General features: G+C 29.9%; 1 long non-coding RNA gene across 1 annotated transcript in view; it reads left to right on the top strand.

The window, feature by feature from the left end:
* The first annotated feature begins 8,719 nt into the window (after positions 1-8,719).
* Positions 8,720-12,344, top strand: part of LOC118182615 (uncharacterized) — a 47,437-nt gene continuing 43,812 nt past the window's right edge. The window contains exon 1 of the long non-coding RNA XR_004757091.2: positions 8,720-8,925. This is a non-coding gene — a long non-coding RNA (uncharacterized LOC118182615). The remainder of the gene's footprint in view (positions 8,926-12,344) is intronic.

Raw genomic sequence — 12,344 nt, 5'->3', positions numbered from 1 at the left:
GGACAAAGTAACCATTAAACTGATTAACTTCAATTATCCTTCATCATGGCCAACAATTTCAGACAAAATAAAATTTTTCTTAATAGAACATGGACCAGATCATGGACAGGATGTTTATTTCAGGGAATCTACTTCAGAGGATGGCAAAAGATTTTCAGGAGAATTGTTTTTTTAGGAAGGTTTTAATGGGGAGGTAATACATGGCAGCTGGCTTGTTTTATTCAAAAAGATCTCTGTCGTTATTCTGTTTTCCATGCTTTCTTTTTAAAACTTAGACAGATTCTACTATTTCCAATCCAAAAGGAGGTTTCAAAGATTGGAAAAACTTAAACCGAATTTCCGATCACGAAAATTCTATTTTTCATCGTGATGCTTACCTTCAATGGAAATGCTTTGAAAAAAAATTAAAGGAAGTGGTTTCGTAGATGATGCCCTGCATAAAGCAGCAGAATCAGAAAAAGAAAAGTGGCGACATATCTTACGCATTATATTAGACATTTTATTTTGTACAAAACACAATTTATCTCTTACAGGTACGCATGAAATTATTGGTCATTCAAGTGCAAAAATATTCCTAAATTTAATTGAATTAATAATTCACATATGATAGAAAGATTGCCTATCATATAGCTAATCACACAAGGAGATCCGTTTCTTATCTATTTAATAAAGTACAAGATGAATTTTTCGATTTGAAATTCGTTCTGAGATCAAAAAAGCGAAATATTTTTCTTTGATATTTGATTGTACACTAGATGTTTCGCATCATGAGCAACTGTGTGAGATTATTACATACGTGTACATAAAAGACGAATCCATATTTATTGAAGAAAGCTTTTTATAGAAAAAGAGAAAACTGGTAGTGGTTTAGCAAATGAAATTATTTATAAGTTGGATGGCCTCGACATTCAAAATGTTCGAGGACAAGGTTATGATAACGGGGCTAATATGGTTGGGTTGTACAAAGGCGTGCAAGCCATTATTTGCCAAGGAAATGATCAAGCTATATATATTCCTTGTTCGCCTCGTAGTTTAAATTTAGTAAAGTAAGTATGCAAATTATGTCGCTGCAACAAATTCAAGTATGTTCATATTTTTTGGCACTGTACAGAGGATTTATAATTTTTTTGTATCTTCAGGAGTAGATGGGATGCACTTATGCCCGTTTTGAAAACAATATTTAAAGGTTATACGGATACACGATGGTGATCAAGAGCAAATGTTGTTAAGAATTAGATCTACAAATAACAGACATATATAGATTATTTAAAGATATGGCATTAAATTGCAAATCTTTGCAATGGGATTGAAATAATAGCATTTTGAAACAAATCAATTTAAAATTTTTATGTTTGTTATCTGCGTGGAATTTAATACTGCAAGAAATCGAAAAAGTAAATGCCTTGCAGTCAAAAACTATGACTGTCTATAAAGCCGCACGTTTAATAGAGGGACTATGTCTTTCATTACAGGAAATGAGAGAAAAATTTCTCAATGCATTTTTGAAAAATGTAAAACTTCAGCTTTAGAGATGAATATATCATCAGAATTTGAAGAGAAACAAAAAACGAAAAGTCATTAAATCAGATTGTGAGGAATCAATTGATATAAATTGTAGTTTTTCAGAAAAAAAATATTTTTGTAGAAATTAAAGAAGTGTTCGACGTTTTAATTTCACAGTTGAAATGGCGATACGAAAAGTTAAATGAAAACTGTTCCGATTCTCAATTTCTAACTCGTGAAATATTAATGTCATTAGATTTAAGTAATTTAAAGGCAGCAGCTTATAACTTAACACTTAAATATCCGAATGATATGAATGCTGAAGAAATTCAATCAGAAATATCTAGTTTTAAAAACCATGCTATTTAAATAATTTTAGACACAAAAGCAGCTACAAGCTTAGAACTTTTAAAAATAATTCACGATTATAATTTAGTTCAGCCTTATCCGAATTTGGAAGCAGCGTTAAGAATTTTTTTAACGCTGCCAGTTACCGTAGCTTGTGGTGAAATAAGCTTTAGCAAACTTAAAATAATAAAGAACTATATGAGATCTTCTAGAGCAAGAAAAACTTTCAAACATGGCCATTATCTCTATAGACCATGAGTTAAGTAATCAAATAAATTTTGAAAAAAATATTGATGATTTTGCTTCTTTAAAAGCAAGAAAAATTAAATTATAAATATGCTTGAAAAGTTTATGCCATAATTTTTTTGAACAGATGGTTTATTTATTTTACTTAATATTATTTGCCATTTTTCAAAAAGAATATTTTTAATGTTTTTCATTTCAAAATTGTTAATCATTATGTATGTTTCGCTTTGTGGAATGTACAAAGTTATAGTTAAATATTACTGTAGGAGTTATTGTATTTTCATTTGAAATAGTTACTTTTAAGTGAGCATATATATATATTACACGTGTTAGTATAATGTTATGTTTTCAAACATAATTTATTATTATTTATTTATTCTTCCACCCTACACACAAATAGGTAAATGAATAATCTTGCATTGTATACAAGGGCACACATTTACTGCTTTGCCTCAGGTGAAAAAATATGTAGGCACGACTCTGCTGATTTGATAAGTTACACCGTTATCACAGCTTCAAGTTATCCGTGACTATATGTCGAAAGAAACATTTCCGGGAATATTCTCTTTCGGGGTACTTGATTTGTTGCCTTAGACAAAAACCAGTTCTTTGTCAAAACCGAAACAGAACAGAACTCCAAGCGAAACACTTTCGTCCATGTTGCAAAATGTCGCGCATGTATAACCAGAGATATCGTTTCCAGCGAAACTGTTTGCAAGGAGGTTAGAATAGAAGGAAGGTTTAACTCAAACCGTGAATTTTGGCGGCCATGGTTACTACTACTGCTGTGACATGTGCAAGGAAGTCTGTCATTGTAACATTTTTCATCATGTAGTCCATTTAGTAAAGGCAATTATACAAAAGTATCTCTGTGTAAGATATATGTTTTGGCGAAAAAATGAAATAAATGCTGCTGAATTTTTTCGACATATATACATAAAAGCCATTTTATTCAAAGGGCAGAAGAAAAGAAAACATACTTTAATACAAGTGATATATATTTGTTAATCAAAAATTCGTTGAAGTCACAAAATATGAAATCGACAATAAACCAAATTTCAAATTCAAATCAGGGTTTCCACATACCCAAATTCTATGGAAGATTAAGTTATTCAAATTTTGATGGCTATAGGTATCGTTGTTTTATCACAATGTGAGAAATATACATATATCCATGCAGATTCTTCATTATTTAATTTCTTTAAATATAATACAGGGCGATAATATTTGGTAGTAACAATTTGAAAAGTGATTCGACGTTTATAGTTTTCAACGCAAAATACCAAAACGAAATTAATAGTCCTTCTGGACAAATTGCCTCTTTGGACTAAAAAGCGAAGCTTTGCCCAAAAACTAAGAATACAGGGGCAGGTGGCTAACTTGCAGTTTTTGGTAAATAATTTTTGTCTCCATATTTGGCAAGAAACGGAAAATTTGACAACCAATTGGCGACATTTGAGTCCGGTCCATCTATAATTGTAACGAGTAGTTGTTTAGTTCAGCTTGAGTTAGGAGTAAGAGATATCTCCGTGTGAGCTTCGTTCTTTAGATGCGTTTTGAATTGCGTTTTGTTTAACATTCTTAGCAGTTTGAAGTATAACTGCTGATTATGCTCTGTGGTACTGTGAAAAGCTGTACGAGTATTTTTGTGGAAATTTCCAGAACTATTAAGTGTTTCTTTTGGTAAAATAAATTTTAACAAGCTATGATCGGTTTTGTGTGCAATCTATCTGTTGCAAACCCGTACAAACGCAGCAATATGTTCTGGAAGCTTGTGCAAAACAAAATATGTGCTTGGTCGAATTCTTACCCTTTCCTTTTTTATCGCGTTTATTGTAAAATATGTTATAGTTTTAATGAATAATGGTGGTTTTTAGCTTTAAAAGATATGGTTATAATTTTGATATGAATATTATTTCTGACGTGCGTTGCTTTTACTGCAATATTGGACTCTGCATTCCCTGTTTTAAAATTTACCATACATAGAAAAATTATTAAATGTTAGAAACATAATTACTGTTGAGGTTGATACAATTCCATAGACTTAAAATTATTATTTTATAAAGTAGTAAGTAAAAAACTATTTGCAGCACATATACAGTTTTATAAATTGAGTTAAAACTTTCCTGCCGAGCTTGTGTGTATAAAGTAAATCACAAGGAATGAAAAATTACTTCAGTTTAAGTAATTTCAAGTTGCTAAACAAATTAAATTCCCCTTCCTCGAACGAAAAAATATGGGATTAATGATAATAATCGGTTGAAAATTTTGTAAATTATTAAATGGAACAGTAAGACAATTTTTAAACTAATTTTATTAAAAGTATGTGACGTTCAAGGAATTAAAAAGGTAAATACAAATGTTGCGCTTCGTGGCCGAAGTTCGTAGAATTGGCAGCTTCAAGACGTAGGATAGATAACAATTATCATTAATATTACTTTATTGAGGAAGTATATTAAGAACTATATAAAATTTTAAAATTATAAGCAATCCTTTGTTATGATTTTAAAAGGGAATTACAAATTGTGTGCTGGTACAATTACAATGATCTACAATTCGCGGAACTGGCAAACGGTCAGGACGAAGGGCTGTAAATGAGAAGGGATAACGTAGAAATTTCGAATTTTAACAAAGCATTTAATTTATATTTAGCTCATGTGATGCAATAATGCAAAAAATTAAATAATTTCTTATTTAATAATATCATACCTTCAAGTGTAGCGAACATTTTAGAGCATAATTAAATTGAAAATCAATGGAGAATTAAAAAAAGCGAACTATAAAGCTAATTGAGCGATAATTAGAATTCCATTCAACATAAAATACATACATAGTACTGACAAGTAACTAAGGATTTAATCCGAATTGACATTTTCTGCTCCTAGTTGCAGAGAAAACGTTTTCATTTTTAATCTCTTATATTTTGGCTGTTTGCCAAACTTAATGTAGTCTTTTACAAACACATATACTATAGATAAATAATAACAATTAATAAATGCATTAAACGAATATATTTTTATATTTTATAACAGTACACGTACAACATTAGAATAAGCTAATACTAAGCTTTAAAAAATACGATTATCAAACTATTCAAGATGCTCGTAAAAAAACAATTTTTGCAAAAATATGCAGTGTCTCAAAAAAGTGATGGGACACTTGTGCTTTACAAAAGGAAACTGTAATAAAATTAATTAAAAAACATGTAAAATTTTTTGTGGGTGTGTTTCATACTTAAATTTAGTAACAATTATTACATAGCATACATTTTCTCAAAATATTAAAATATTAATTTAATAAAAATATAATTGTTTAAAACGGAGCAAAAAATGGCTCACATAAGTGATGGGACACCATTAGATACTACTACGTACTACAATAAAAATATTTTTTGGGGTTTTTATTTTTACTCAAAAGCAATTGGCAATAAATTGCATATAATTGGCATATTGAACGTGAAAAATCTATTAGAGAAACTCCTGAAACAGTTAACTTGAGTCATTCAACAGTTTACAATATCATTAAACGATATAAAGTAATCATATGATTCAGGATAAAAGAAGACCTGGCCGACCATCAAAGCTATCCAATGGAATAAAGTGAATTATCGTTCGAAATATTAAAAAAAATCCAAGAATGAGTGCTCCTAAAGTTGCTGCTGATTTACAAGCATTATATGGAGTAATTGTTAAATCTGAGACTATTAGAAGAGTAATTCGATCTGCTGGATATCACGGTAGAGCAGCCAGGAAAAAATTCTTCGTAAGTGAAAAGAATAGAAAACTCAGACTGGCTTTAACAAAATCCAACATAAATAAGAATTCTGATTACTGGAATGAAGTTATATTTCCTGATGAGAGTAAATTTAATATATTTGGTTCTGACGATAGAATCTTGGTGTGGAGAAAACCCAGGGAAGAATTTCGAAAACAGAACTTGGTGCCAACAGTAAAACATGGTGGAGGAGGAGTTATTGTATGGTGGTGTATGTCGTCCGCTGGAGTTGGTACTCTTGTTTTTATTGACAGTATAATGAATCAGTACAAGTATTTTGACATTTTAAATCAAAATTTGAAATCTTCAGCGCGAAAATTGAACCTTCATAACGATTTTAAATTCTACCAGGACAATGCCCCACGCACACTGCTTTGAACATTAGACTCTGGCTGCTGTATAACTGTTCTGAAGTAATAAAAACACCACCACAATCTCCAGACTTAAATCCCATAGAGAATATTTGGCAAGAATTGGAATCAAGAATTCGCAAAAACACCATTTCTTCAAAACAACAATTAAAATCGGTGCTTCAAGACGAATGGGGTAAAATCACTCCAGAAATCACAAAAAAAATTCATCGAATCCATCCCAAGAAGATTAAATCATGTTTTAAAAGTAAAAGGAAATCCAAAAAATATTAAAACCTTTTAAAAAGTAAACTTTTTGGATAAATATTTGATGGAAAAGTAAGTGTCCCATCACTTATGTGAGCCATTTTTTGCTCCGTTCTAAACAATTGTATTTTTATTAAATTAATATTTTAATATTTTGAGAAAATCTATGTTATGTAATAATTGTTACTAAATTTAAGTATGAAACACACCCACAAAAAATTTTTACATGTTTTTTTAATTTATTTTATTACAGTTTCCTTTTGTAAAGCACAAGTGTCCCATTACTTTTTTGAGACACTGTATCTATCTGTTGTAATTCGGCAAATCACTGCAGTTCACAGTGACTGCAGTTTACGGTATATGTGCTGCAATGCATTCTTACATTGTTTTAGAGGTATTTTTGCGTTATTAAAGTCTAAAAGTGAATTGCGAATTATTAAACATGCAGTTTGCTGAATAAAATTAATGCTGGAAATCTTTTTGTTGCTTCTGATTCGCAAATAACGTTTTTGCCTAAGAAATGAGAAATGTGTATCTCTCTCTTTCCCTGAAACAAAAGTACAAATAAGTCAACTCTTAAAAACATGCCAAATAGCTTCATTGGGAGCAATAAATAAAGACTTTGTTATTGACCTCTTAAAGTTAACAAAGTGTCATATATGTTCTTAATAAAAGTTAAGAATCAGGAACTGTAAGTTTGGGTCAGTTACTTTTAGGTCAGCAACTATTAACATTATAACTTAAATTAAATGATTAAATAAATCCTGAAGTGTTATACTATCTGAAATTATAAGTTATTTCTTAGCTTTCGGAAAAATCATTAATGAAAGCAACATTTTCTTATATCTGAACTTGTAATTATAGAATTCATGTGTTATGAAGGGTAATATTAATTTACATTTTACTCCAAGCCCGTTTTCGTAATTGAGTTTTAGGGAGAAAAAATATTTCCCTCTCCTTTCATTACGTTTGAATCAGAATGAACTGCATTCGATGCTCTTCTGATAAACGTCTTGCGGTCGCCCTGTTGGCATGGTGGCACGGCAGCAAGTTTCCATAGCACTATTTATATTTACGTGTATAATATCTCTGCGACATCGAAGCCCTTAAAATATAGCCGTGTCGAAACGCAGCCAATCTCGAGAAGACTGGATGTTGGAAATGAAAAGCAGAAGATCCTGGTACCCGTTCCTGGGGAAATTCTCCTCCAGATCTGGAGCGGAGCTGGGCAAATTCGTGCTGTCCTAGGTTAGCTAAGACCTAGGACCATCCTAGGTCTTAGCTAACGACAGACGCAGCCCTTGTCTTTTGGCTATGACAAAATTCCTGGACTTGATGATTCAATATTACTATCAAATAAGTGAAGTTATTCATAACAATAAGTCCTTCGGTATTAATTTAAGCTTTACAAATTGAGACATTAACACTTAAAGAGAAAAAAATGTATGTAATAAAACAATATTAGATATTCCTTTATTCAAATCTGTGTAATTCGTACTTGCTATTTCCAGTAAATACTCGAAATTTTGCTTTTCCTAGTAAACATTCCAGTCAATTACTCGTAAAATTAACGATTGATTTTTGACATGCAAAACGAAGTTTAATCAAAATTCTTTCGTTTGAAGTAAAGGTTCAAGAAGCTTGAATGTCTTAGGAAAATATTATAAATTAAAAATTATTCATAATGGAACAAAAATTGCATTTTTTAAGCATCCACCATTCAAGTAAAAACAGTTATATAATCGAAGACAGCGGTATTTTGTAAAATTTTTGAAACATAGTCTAGAAAATATTTGCTGTAAGTTCATAGTATCCATAATTACTGTTAAATATCCCACTTCCGTTTATCTACCTGGCATTTATGACGGGAATTGTATATTACCTTACTTTATAAGTGTCACGTTAAATTTATAGCAAAGCTTTAATCTGTGTGCTTAAACATCCGCAAATAAACAAACATCGAAAATTGCGATTTCGAAAGGCAACGAACTTTTGGTCGTTCCTCGGATACGTATTGCCACCGCTCATTAAAGAAAAGGTTTTGATATGCGGGGCTTCATGCAACCAAAACCCATGCTAAAAATCGAATGATAATAAGTGTTCGAAATCCAAGATGGCGAATTCTGTCCAATTACAGCGAAAATAGGAAATGTTGTACAGGTGGCTAAACAAGAGGATTGGCAACCCTGTATAGCTGAACAAACAGAAAAACCGTTACTGTTACGGGTTTCTCTTGCTGAAGCTGCACACCTGTGCGTTTTATAGATGGATCCTTGCTTTCGGAGACCTGTGAGTCATATTTTTGCTGCATTCAGCCACGTTGCAGTAAGCTAGATTCGTTTATATATTTTTTGGGCTCCAGAGAATTTGAACAGAATAGAGCTAGCCTTCCACCTAGTACTGGTCTCCTGGAAAGTAAAACTAAGTTAAGCGAAGGGTAAGTTTTTCCACTAGATAAAGTAAGTTGTTTAGATTATTTTCATTCCGCATATGGTACACAGATAACCGTATGATAAGACTGAAAATTTCGCGATAAGTAAGTAAAGATGATAGAAATCGATTTTTTTATTACGAAAATAGAAATTTAACATTTAAATTTATATTTCTTTTTATTTCTGTTTCAGTAATTATTTACGTACTTCAGTTTCGAAAAATATTTATTTAAAAATGTTCCAGTTTTCCAGTTAAAATTTTCATCAAAGCTTTTTTGATTTTTTTGTCGTTTCTTTATTTAAATAAAAGATATATAGAATATCACTACATTCTTATAAGAATTTTTATAATATACGTAAATATTATTTTCAACCATTTTATTTAAAATATCAATAATTTCTTCGTTTCGAGTTTTAATTTCTAACAAAGAAATGATACATAATTCCAAACATTCAAATTTAGAATATTTTACTAAAATATATATGTTAAGATGACTAAGATTTCAATACTATTCGTAAATGCAATTTTTTAACATAAATATAAACTATTTTCTTTTATATAAATTCATTTTATATGAAAGAGAAACATGCCAGAATAAAAGATAAAATTAGGAAATAAGAAGACTGAGAAAAATTTTTAGCATAATTTTATGCATAAAGTTGAAAATTTTGAGATTTACTGCTGCACACGTGATTAGAGTAAACAACAAATATTCTTAGGAATTTTATAGAGGTTTAAACTTCTAAAGTTTAAAAACATAAATTTTTAATTCGACAGTTTATTTTTATTCACATTCATTATAAGCAAAATTATAACAATATTCCTTATACTCATTATGAATTAATTCTTTATTATCGGTATGATTTGATGTAACTCCCTATATACATTAAAAACGAAATTACTTTGATGTATAAAAATAACTTATATATTTACATTATCTATAAATCTGAAATCAACTAACAGATTCACATAAATTTTTTATTTTAGTTTTTCCTAGGTAAAATATTCATATGATCAGTCATTATTGTATAAGCCGTATTACTTTTGAAGAGCTTTTGTGCTTCAAATACTCTTAAACTATGTGTTTTCTGAATATAATTTTAAATATACTTATATTATTTAAACTTCTTTCTTTTTTAATTTAAAATTTTAAGAATAACAGTAACTATGGAATTTATTTTATAAATAGATAAAAAATAACCTTCCCCGATTAATATCATAACTAGAAGTGACGAATTTCTAAAGATGCAATATTATTAAACTAATGAAATAAAATAAAAATCTGAAAGGTTTCAGATTTTAAATTACGTCCAAAGAGGCGTTTTTTTAACGTTTTGTGTGCTACCTTTATTTATTAAATATCATTTTCTACGTACTCAAACCATAAAATTCAGTTCAACAGCACTATCGGCAAATTATTTTAAAATGAGCATCTCTTTAAAGAATTTCCGAAACAGAGTCTTGTGCGCTGCAGATTTAAAAACGTTTCTTTTTCAGTACAGTGTTGCCATTGCTCGCTTTGAAATCGTTTACTTAATAAAAAATTCGTTAAGTGTTACAAAATATGAAATCGATAATAAAAATTTCAAATTCAAATTAGGGCTTCCACATGCCCATATTCTGTGGAAGATTTCGTTATTCAAATTTTGATGGCTCTAGGTACCGCCGTTTTATCACAATGCGAGAAACGTGCAGATTCTTCATTATTTAATTTATTTAAATATAATACTGGGCTGGGTGGCAACAATTTGAAAAGTAATTCGCCGTTTGTAGTTTTCAACTCAATATGACAAAACGAAATTAATAGTCCTTCTCGGCAAATTGCTCCTTTGGACTAATAAAAATTCAGTTCCAAAATTTTATCTATAACCAACTGTTTGTGATTGAAAGTTTTTTTAATTAAATTGTATTTTACACATTTTTTTCAACAATTTTGCTTTAAATGCTTTTTTTTAAATGTATACAACTTATTTTGACCTAACAAAATTAAACGGCGACTTCTTTAAAATCTTTATCTGAATTATTTCTTAAAATGTGCTTCTGTGTAACAAAAATTCTTAACGTTTCGAAGAAAGACTGCTCCATACGGTCAAATCTTTAGTTTTGGCCTTTGGCACTACACATTCTGTATACTGAAGTCCCCAAAATTAAAATTGCATTAACATACGTAAATTACAATACTTCTTCATTTTAGCCTAAAAAAAAAAAAAAAAAAAAAAAAAAAAAAAACTTATGTGTACACCACGACTTCCTTGTACGGAATATTAAATTATACGCATTTTTTCTTGCATTTCATTTAAACTTATTAGATTGAATTAAACCTACTTCGACAGCACATAAACCACAATAGAATAAATGCATTCTTTAAAATTCACTTTGTTTACCATAGCGACACTCTGGCGCTAGGTTTACTTAACACTATTATATTTCGTTCATATTATAACTCATAATGCACAAAATTTATATCATTTAAAGAATATAATTATCTAATCGCCGTTATTTAACAAAGTCCGTATGTAGTACAGAGAGCTGCTAAAACTACGATACGTTTGAAATTATCAAGAGGACTAAACCTCTGGCCTTGAAGGCAACCAGCAACGGAGTAAAACTACTATGGCAAGCGGCTTTCTTCCAATACTCCTTCCTCTATCTTGCTTGGCAAAAAGCCACAACTTAAGTACATGGCGTTAGCAAGACAAATTTGCATAAATAAGTTAAAGCTTTTAATTCTGGCCGGAAGTAGAAAATAAGAAGTGATAGTAAAGATTTAAAATAAAATAAACGCTAGTAAAACTTAGGATCCTTACAACTTCACGAACAAATATTGTATTGTGTTATTTATTACATGCATATAAAGTTTAAAACTCATTAAGTACTCATTAAGTAAGTAGAGTTTTTTAAAATTTTCTAAGATATACATAAATTTACATAGTGGAGCGTTTTGAAATTTGGCATAATTTTTTTGGGCGATAATAACGCCAGATGTAGTTTACACACTTTGTTAATATTATTTGAAAGTATGAACGATGACTTTTTCCCTCTCGTCTGCAATTAAAAAATATCTGATGTGTACACCACATGACTTCTTTGTACGGAATATTAAATTATACGCATTTTTTCTTGCATTTCATTTAAACATATTGGACTGAATTAAATCTACTTCGCCGACAGCGCATAAACCACAATAGAATAAATGCATTCTTTAAAATTCACTCTAGTATTTGTTTACCATAGCGACACTCTGGCGCTAGATTCACTTAACAGTATTATATTTCGTTCATATTATAACTCAGAATGCAAAAAATTTATATCATTTAAAGAATTATCTAATTGTTGCCACATGTTCTATTCAAATACTATAACAAAGTTAGAACGATGTATAAAAGAAATTAAGCAAACAAAAGAAAAAAGAAACAGTTTTTC

The sequence above is a fragment of the Stegodyphus dumicola genome, chromosome 6 (assembly GCF_044657685.1).
Source record: "Stegodyphus dumicola isolate Sdum_Otavi_A_Nest chromosome 6, ASM4465768v1".
In the NCBI taxonomy this organism is placed as follows: domain Eukaryota; kingdom Metazoa; phylum Arthropoda; class Arachnida; order Araneae; family Eresidae; genus Stegodyphus; species Stegodyphus dumicola.
The sequence above is the reverse complement of the archived record's forward strand: the minus strand, read 5'-3'. Positions and strand labels throughout refer to the sequence as shown.